Here is a 7,556-nt window from a genome sequence, read left to right as displayed (position 1 = left end):
CTTACTGCACACGTTTCCCTCAGAGACAGGCTAATGCTAAAGAGGTTTGGATCTGCTTAAAATTTTCATTTGCACTGATTCATTTATTTAAACTCTAAATTGTTGAATTACCTGCTTTGTCTAGCATAGCAAAATATCATGGGCAAATCTTACACAGATTAAAATCCAGTGAACACAGGATTGCTTTCCCTTCTAAAGGCAAAAAACCCCAAACCAAAACAAAAAAATGAAGGAGAAAATTAGAGGGAAAAAGAAGAGCTGCATAAACCAGAGGTTTCATTAAAGAAGATTGATGTGTAAATAATACATGTGGTTTTATACCTACTTCTTGTAATATACAAAGATATTTTTTCCATGGTGGTAAAAATGAGCAGAGGTATCCTCAGAGGAAGATCAACAAAATAAACTGTTCAGGGAGTTTTTTTCTATGCTGTCTATTTGGCTTGGGGATTTTGAAAGCTGCTCTTAGAAGAAATTCTTTCCACTCAGTTTGCTCTGCAAGGATGCTTTCTTGGAAATGAAGTGGCCTTTGCTGAGGGATAGTCCCTTTGAGGGCCCTTTGGCATCTGCCCTTCAAGCAGCTGTATAATCAAATTCGTTATATCCTCAGATTCCTTCTCCCACAGATGGTAACAACTCAATTTCTTCCCCATGGGCTATTGGGGTTATTAGAGCAACCTCAGCAAGGTCCTTCCAGTGCTTCCTCCCAGGGGCTGAAGCATGTGTGTACCACATACAGCCTGGACCACACCACATGGCCCTGGTTTGAGAGACTTGTGTGCCTCACAGCATTGCTCCTCTGGGCCTTGTAGTACAAGGATGGGGTGGATGAGAGGAAGTGAAGAATGAACCACTGATCAGATCTCTGGTGGCCTCCATGATCTCCAGACTCTTCCATTAAGGTGTACTGGATCACCCATATACCACCTAGGGATGGGATATGGTGGTATATCCCATATATAGGGATATATATATGGGATAGGGATGTCCTGCAGGCATTAAGAGTGAGGGCATTATGTAAGAGAGCTGAGCATACCAGCATGATGAATGTGAGGAGGAGGATTGACACAGGATATGTGCCCATTTGTATTAAAAACCAATTTTGTCCTGTTTTTCTTGGGCATCCATCTGGTTCTGAGCAATATTCATGTCCATAGTAACATGCTGAGCAACAGCAGCTTCAGGATGTACCTTAGGTGTCACGAGTTACCTGTGCTTACAGTGGATGCTGAGCAAAAAGTGTGGGCTCTCCTGAATGCAATTGTGGGTCACCCAAGCACATTTTGATTGGATGGTAAGACCTCAAGTTTTAATACTAATCTGCTAAGCAGGGTTCAGTCTTGTGAAAGCCCCAGAAATCAGTGGAAAAGCTGAACCAGAGGACTAGGCAGTAGAGCAAACTATCTACATGCATACTGACCTACTTAAGGCAAAAAGCCATCACCTGTGGGATGTTTTTACCTGTTGCTGTGCTCACATGTGAAACCTTTTGAGTTGATGTCTCACTGACACTCCTCTGCTCTAAGAAAGTTCAAATAGGATAGATGTTCTTACTGCTTTTCTTTCCCAATGTGAGAACTGGGAAAGATCTGGGAAATGTGCCCTCCCAGGCCAAGTCACTTTGGGCATGCAGGCCCTGTCCTTCTAGTGCTGTCTCCAGCAATGTAATATAGGTAGAACGTGGGCCTAGGAGGAAAAAAGAAGTAACTAATGAGTTACTGTAAGAAGGGGAAGATGCCTTTGCTTTCCAGCACCTGAAAAAGCTGTCAGCAGGTAGAAGCAGGAGAATTCAAGCTATACAGGAAGGAGGGTTTCTGCTCAGATTGGACCTTTGAGGTTAATAAGCTTTTTCAAGATCATGGTGCATGTTAGCAATATTATTGGTATTATTTGTATGATTGTGATATATATGTAAGTGCTTTCCAGTACATATAGTAGAACTATTCCTTCTTCAAAGTTTGTGTGCTTCACATCTGGACTGAGGAGATCTGGGTTCTGTTTATCTCAAGGATCATTTCCTGTGTGCCAGGAAAAGTAAGGGATCAATTAAGTTCCAACTTCATGCATTTAAGAGAAACCTCAGGGAATTTACTTAAAATCTGTTTCTGATGAGCTTACAATTTAAGAACACAAATAGGAAGAGGATTCCATATGCTCCTAATATCAAAGGTCATACCTTGTTAAAAGTTTACTGCACCTCATGTAGATTCCGATAGCTAGGCAGTGTATAAAGCATAGGTTTATATTCGATCAAAATTGCTGTTGTATTTAAAAAAAAAACCACCCTAGAAGTGGACTAGTTGTTAGGAGAAATTTACTTTTTCATGCACAGTGCAATCAGGTATGCCTAGAATGTGTGAAACCCTTGAGTTTTAACTGCAGTTTTACTGCCTGAAAACCACAGGAGTCTTTTTCTCTTGCTCTTCCATCCTGTAAGATGGAAGTGGCATTTGACCCGCATTTGCTCTATGTAGGTGTTATGATGGAAAATAAAAATATGTGAGTGGTTTGCAAATGTTATTACTACTCATGTACTGTTGTGCGTTATTACCATATGATTCATTAATCCTCTAAAGGATAACTTGCTTTCCACTTACACACTCTGTAACCTACTACCAGGATATGTCATGACCAGATGGCAATTATTTTTTTAAACCTTTATCTTGGGTATGAAACCAAATAATTTATCATAGATGCATCCTGTGAGTCACTAACCCTCCTGGAAACCTTTTTAGTTCAGCTGTAGCTCTCAAATAAAATTTCATTCATGTCACTGAATCAACCAGGTAAGACTCCAAATTAAAACTGAATAAAATTAACTCAATTCTCAAAAGCACTCTCATTTGACTTTAAACAACTATAATTTTACTTTAAAAGCATTTCAGCTATAGAGTATATAAAGAGAAACATCACTTATGATTATAATTTTGGTTTCCCAAAGACTCTTACAAAAGTCTGAATCATGGTTAAAAAAAATTGAAGAGATGGCTGTAGACACTGCCTCAGGGGAATATAAAGATAAACTTAAGAACTAAAAACTTAGCTTGAGACTCGACGTTTTTGCACCACATTTTTTACCACAGTTTCTTGCTGTATATGTCAAGAGGGATGCAATAGTATGAAACTGTTGGATAAACAGTATGAATAAGAAAAATAGCACTGTCCTGGGTTTAGCAGTAGCAGTCATTTTTCTCCTTCTTGGTACCTGGTGCAGTGGTGTGGTTTTGACTTTTGGCCTGGGAACAGAGCTGATAACACTGATGTTATCAGTCTGGCCAAGGACTTTGTGAGTCTCATGGTCTGCCAGGGAGGAGGGGAAGCAGGGAAGAAGAAGAGACAGGACACCTGACCCAAACTGACCAAAGATGTATTCCATACCACAGCACGTCATGCCCAGGAAGTAAGGGAGAATTACCCAGAAGGGCTGTGAGACTGCAGGGTTGGAGGAGGTATCAGTTGGTGCTTGGTCAGGCTGGGGAGGGCGAGTTATCGGTTGGCTGGTGTGAGGTGTTGTATTCTCTTCCCTTGTTATTTCCTTTATCATTATTATTATTGGTGGTAGCAGTAGTGATTTGTGTTATACCCTAGTTACTAAACTGTTCTTATCTCAACCCGTGGGAGTTGCATTCTTTTCGATTCTCCTCTCCATCCCTCTGGGAGTATGGGGAGGGCAAGAAGGGGGGGAGTGAGTCTGGCTGGGTTTAAACCACGACAAGCACTCAACAGAGTTTGTCAGCATTGTGCATGTATTAAAACCTGTATTGATCATAACCTGTTCAAGCTATTTTTTCGTTCATTTTTTCTTCTTTGATGCATTTGTCATTTTTCTTCTGCTGTCTGTCCAATTCATGAGTCACTTATGTAAAGTGCTGAAGATTCTTAATGGCCGTTAAAGTCAGTAGAAACAGAGCCTCCATTTGTCCTGCAGAACCAAGTCTTTCAGTATCAGTGCCCCAGCTTTCTGGTTACAAAATGAAGAAATATGCTCCGCCCTTCAAAAAACCTGCTTTCAGCCTCTGCACACCATCAGGTCATGATTCTGTGTGGTTGACAGGTGCTGTATTCAAGGCTGCTCTAGCAACTGCTCCAAACTTTAACCTGTTGATCAGAAATCTCATTATATTAATCTGAGCCTCAGTAGGTCAATTAGGACAGTTGTACATCTAAGCTAGCGTAATATGGGAGGCTCTTTACAGAGCATTCCAAGCTGATGTTGCTTCTGTAAACTTTGTGTATTCTTCTCTTCCTTCATGTAAAATACAACTGTTCTTTTTATCAGTGAGTTGACCAGCGCTACAGGTAGATCCATTACTGAAAGCAAATAATGTAATCTTGTTGCTAATATTTCAGGCCTTCACTGAAAATATAAATATCTAACAGTGAAAAAGAAAAGCTTGCTTGTTGTTGGTGCACGCTGGCATGAAATTGTTCCTTTTCACTGCTGAAAGCATTTGCATCTCAGTGCACACTAACTCTCTATTTTCTTTTCCAATGCCCTCTAGTGCTAATTGACGATTTTGTTACTAACTGAATATGCAGGAAATGCCTACCAGGAACCCAGGGCTTTTAAAATGAATGAAGTTTCTTGCTAACTTATTACTTATTGCCAGCATTTTGGGCTTCATTAGTAAGCACATGTCCTCCTCAAGTTAGCTGAAATTAATACTGCTTAGATTTAAAGATGACTCAGAAAGAGTGGGTGTAATTCCACACATTCAGATTAAAAAGGTATTGATGAAGCAGAATTGTTTGCTGTAGATATAAATCTGTAGGAAAGATTTTGCAAAGACATGAAAATGAATGTCAACACCTAAGTTTTTTGCTGGCTTGTTGTTCTTATCTTTTCTGGAAATTTAATTTGAAAAATTGGCTTATTAAGCCTATTTCTTTTTATTACCTATAATAGTTAAGTAACACTGCTGTCACAGTAGGAAAAAGCGAAATAAAATATCTAACTTGAACAACATTTATAGATTGACAGTACTGATTTTATTGCTTTAATAGTTGCTACTCAAACCAATAACTAATGAAAAGCAAATTCATTCACTCCCATAGTGGACTAAAACTACATGCATTTCATTGTCTCAGGAATAAACTCATTGGATGATACATTTTGAAGCCAAATACACAACCTAGATATGAACCTAGAAAGATATGAACTAATTTTCTTTTTTAAGTAAAAAAATAAGAATTTCTTATAAAAAACGTATTTTGGAGATTTCAGCTTCAAAATTTCTCTGAAGTGTAAAGGGTGCCTCAAAAGCAGAAAATGGTTCTGTGAGGAAAATTATGCAAAATATAGGGAAATATATGGATAGAGAGTAAGAGAATCACTTCTGGGGTGAGGAAAAATTCTGGGTGGCTTATTCGATCAGTTGTTTAAAAATGCAAAGCAGAAATAGATTTCTCTTAGCTATTTCTATGGTTTTACTACATTAATGTCTGAAAACTTCTCCATTGCTGATGCAAATAACATTCCTGTGAAACTAGTATTAGCTACTGTTCCCATTCTGTACCTGGGGAAGTAAACCAGAGAGGGCTCCTATTTAATTATGGCTGGTTTTCAGAAGTTCCCCAGTGAAACCTGAAGCCTCACATTACTTGGGTTTCTGCTGGTACAGCAGTGTGCTGCTGGATGTGCACACAATGCTGCTCAAGTTGCAGTAGTACTCGGCTGTGCGGTCTCTGCGTGAGCAATGTGCTATCACGATTCAAGACAGTTGTCCTCTGAAAGTGCTAAAGGGCAGGCAGAGATGTGTATAATCAATACATTCCTAGATAGTTAAGCCATTTTGTTTTGTCATTCCAATTAGTATAGCAATGAATTATGCATATTACAAGTTCGATTGTCTTGACTTCTTAGCTTTAATCTTCACTAACTACCAGGCTCTTCTCTGTCTGAATTGTGTTGCCTTTTTCACTCAGGAAAATGCATTCTGGGAGAAGAGTGTCATCCCTTGTTACCAAAAGCAAAAGGCAACAGCATCAATGTCCTCTGTCATAATGTTGAAAGTTATTATATCCATTGGTGGGAAATTCGACTGATCAATGTGGTAATACAGATTTTAAAAGGCCATTTGAAGCTTCTGTGCCCAAGCATTTAAATAGGTCTCCTGATTCCTGGACCCAATAGACTGTGCCCATTTCCTTTGAATTTCTTACATTCTGTTACTTCTATGTGACTTCAGCCTGCTCTTCTAAAGAAATAGTTTTAAATAGTGGCAGTCATCAAGTTTTTTACATAAAGGCTTTTCAGACTTTATTAATTTAAACTCACATTAGAGGCCTTCAAGGCATGTTCAGTAGTAATTTTTTTTTTTCAATTGCTTTTGCATTGTGTTTATTTCCCCTAAAATATCCCCCTAGGCAGGGCTGTGCTCCTGACATATTTCAGACTTCAACTCTAGGGTTTTGGCCTCTCTTCACGTATATCTCCTGTTAGTTTTACTGTTGCCTGTCACCTTGTGCATAAGCCAGGCTGAATATAGCAAAGACCGAAGTAAACCCTTGCCCCTTGGCTTTCAAAGGAGGAGGAAACAGATTTTGATGTGTGGGAATGAAGAAAGAGGCTGGCTTCATCTGACTTGCTCTTCTGTGGAGAGGCCAGAATAGCTTTTGGAAGTGCTTCCCTATTGTGGAGTGGCATCTCTTCAGTTTAACCTGCTATTTATTTGAAGCAAATACTCTCCATTATTAGGACCAGATGTATTTCTTGTACACAGATATGCATGTAAATAGTGTTGTTAGAGGTGAAAATTAAGAGAGACACTGGTGTCATCTAGTGAAAGGTAGTAACCAATCTTACAAAGAAAAAATGTGATCTGTGTAGTGTTGAAATTGCTTCAAACATCAATAAGTAGTGCTCACTCTTTTTTCCCTGTCACAAATCATCTTTAGGCAAATAATAAGTATGGGTGTTCTAGCAGAACAGTTGACTATTAAAAATTCTAATAGACAATGAAGCCATGATGGAAACATTTCTGTTTGAAGTCCTAACATGGGTGAAGATGGAAGGGCATTAAATATAAGCTGCTCATTTTCAGACAGCCTGTGAACAGCAGTGGTATACATTATCTTTTTGGCATGAATCCATTGCATTGGTTAGTAAAATGTTTTAGCGTGGCAGCCTAGCAGTTTGGTTAAACTGCACTGATTTTACCATACAGCCATAGTATAGAGGCTTTTAAAAATTTCCCATTTGATATTGATGCTATTGTGAACATACACTATGTCATCTTGGAAAGTCTGATGTAGAGCTGAAAATTAAAGCACAGGCCTTATCTCCATGGCTTATATTATTTATAAATTCTGGCTTAGTGTATCTTGAACTAAAGGATCAAGCTATTTGTCTGCTTCTATATCTGTTGTTTATGGGCTACTGACCTTCAAAATATCATGACTTATAAGACAAGACAGTGGTTTATGTAAGTTGATAGACAAATAGATGGGTTTCTATTAATAGGCTGATTGCTGTGACTGAAAAATTTACTTATGCAAATGAACAGCCTTATCCTCTCTGCTGAATTAATTATTAAAGAAGAAGAACAGAGACTGAG

Source organism: Neopsephotus bourkii, unplaced genomic scaffold, assembly GCF_033783945.1.
Source record: "Neopsephotus bourkii isolate Nb327-2 ecotype Australia unplaced genomic scaffold, CSIRO-AGI_Nbou_v1 NB_168, whole genome shotgun sequence".
Lineage (NCBI taxonomy): Eukaryota > Metazoa > Chordata > Aves > Psittaciformes > Psittacidae > Neopsephotus > Neopsephotus bourkii.
Note: the sequence above shows the minus strand (reverse complement) of the source record.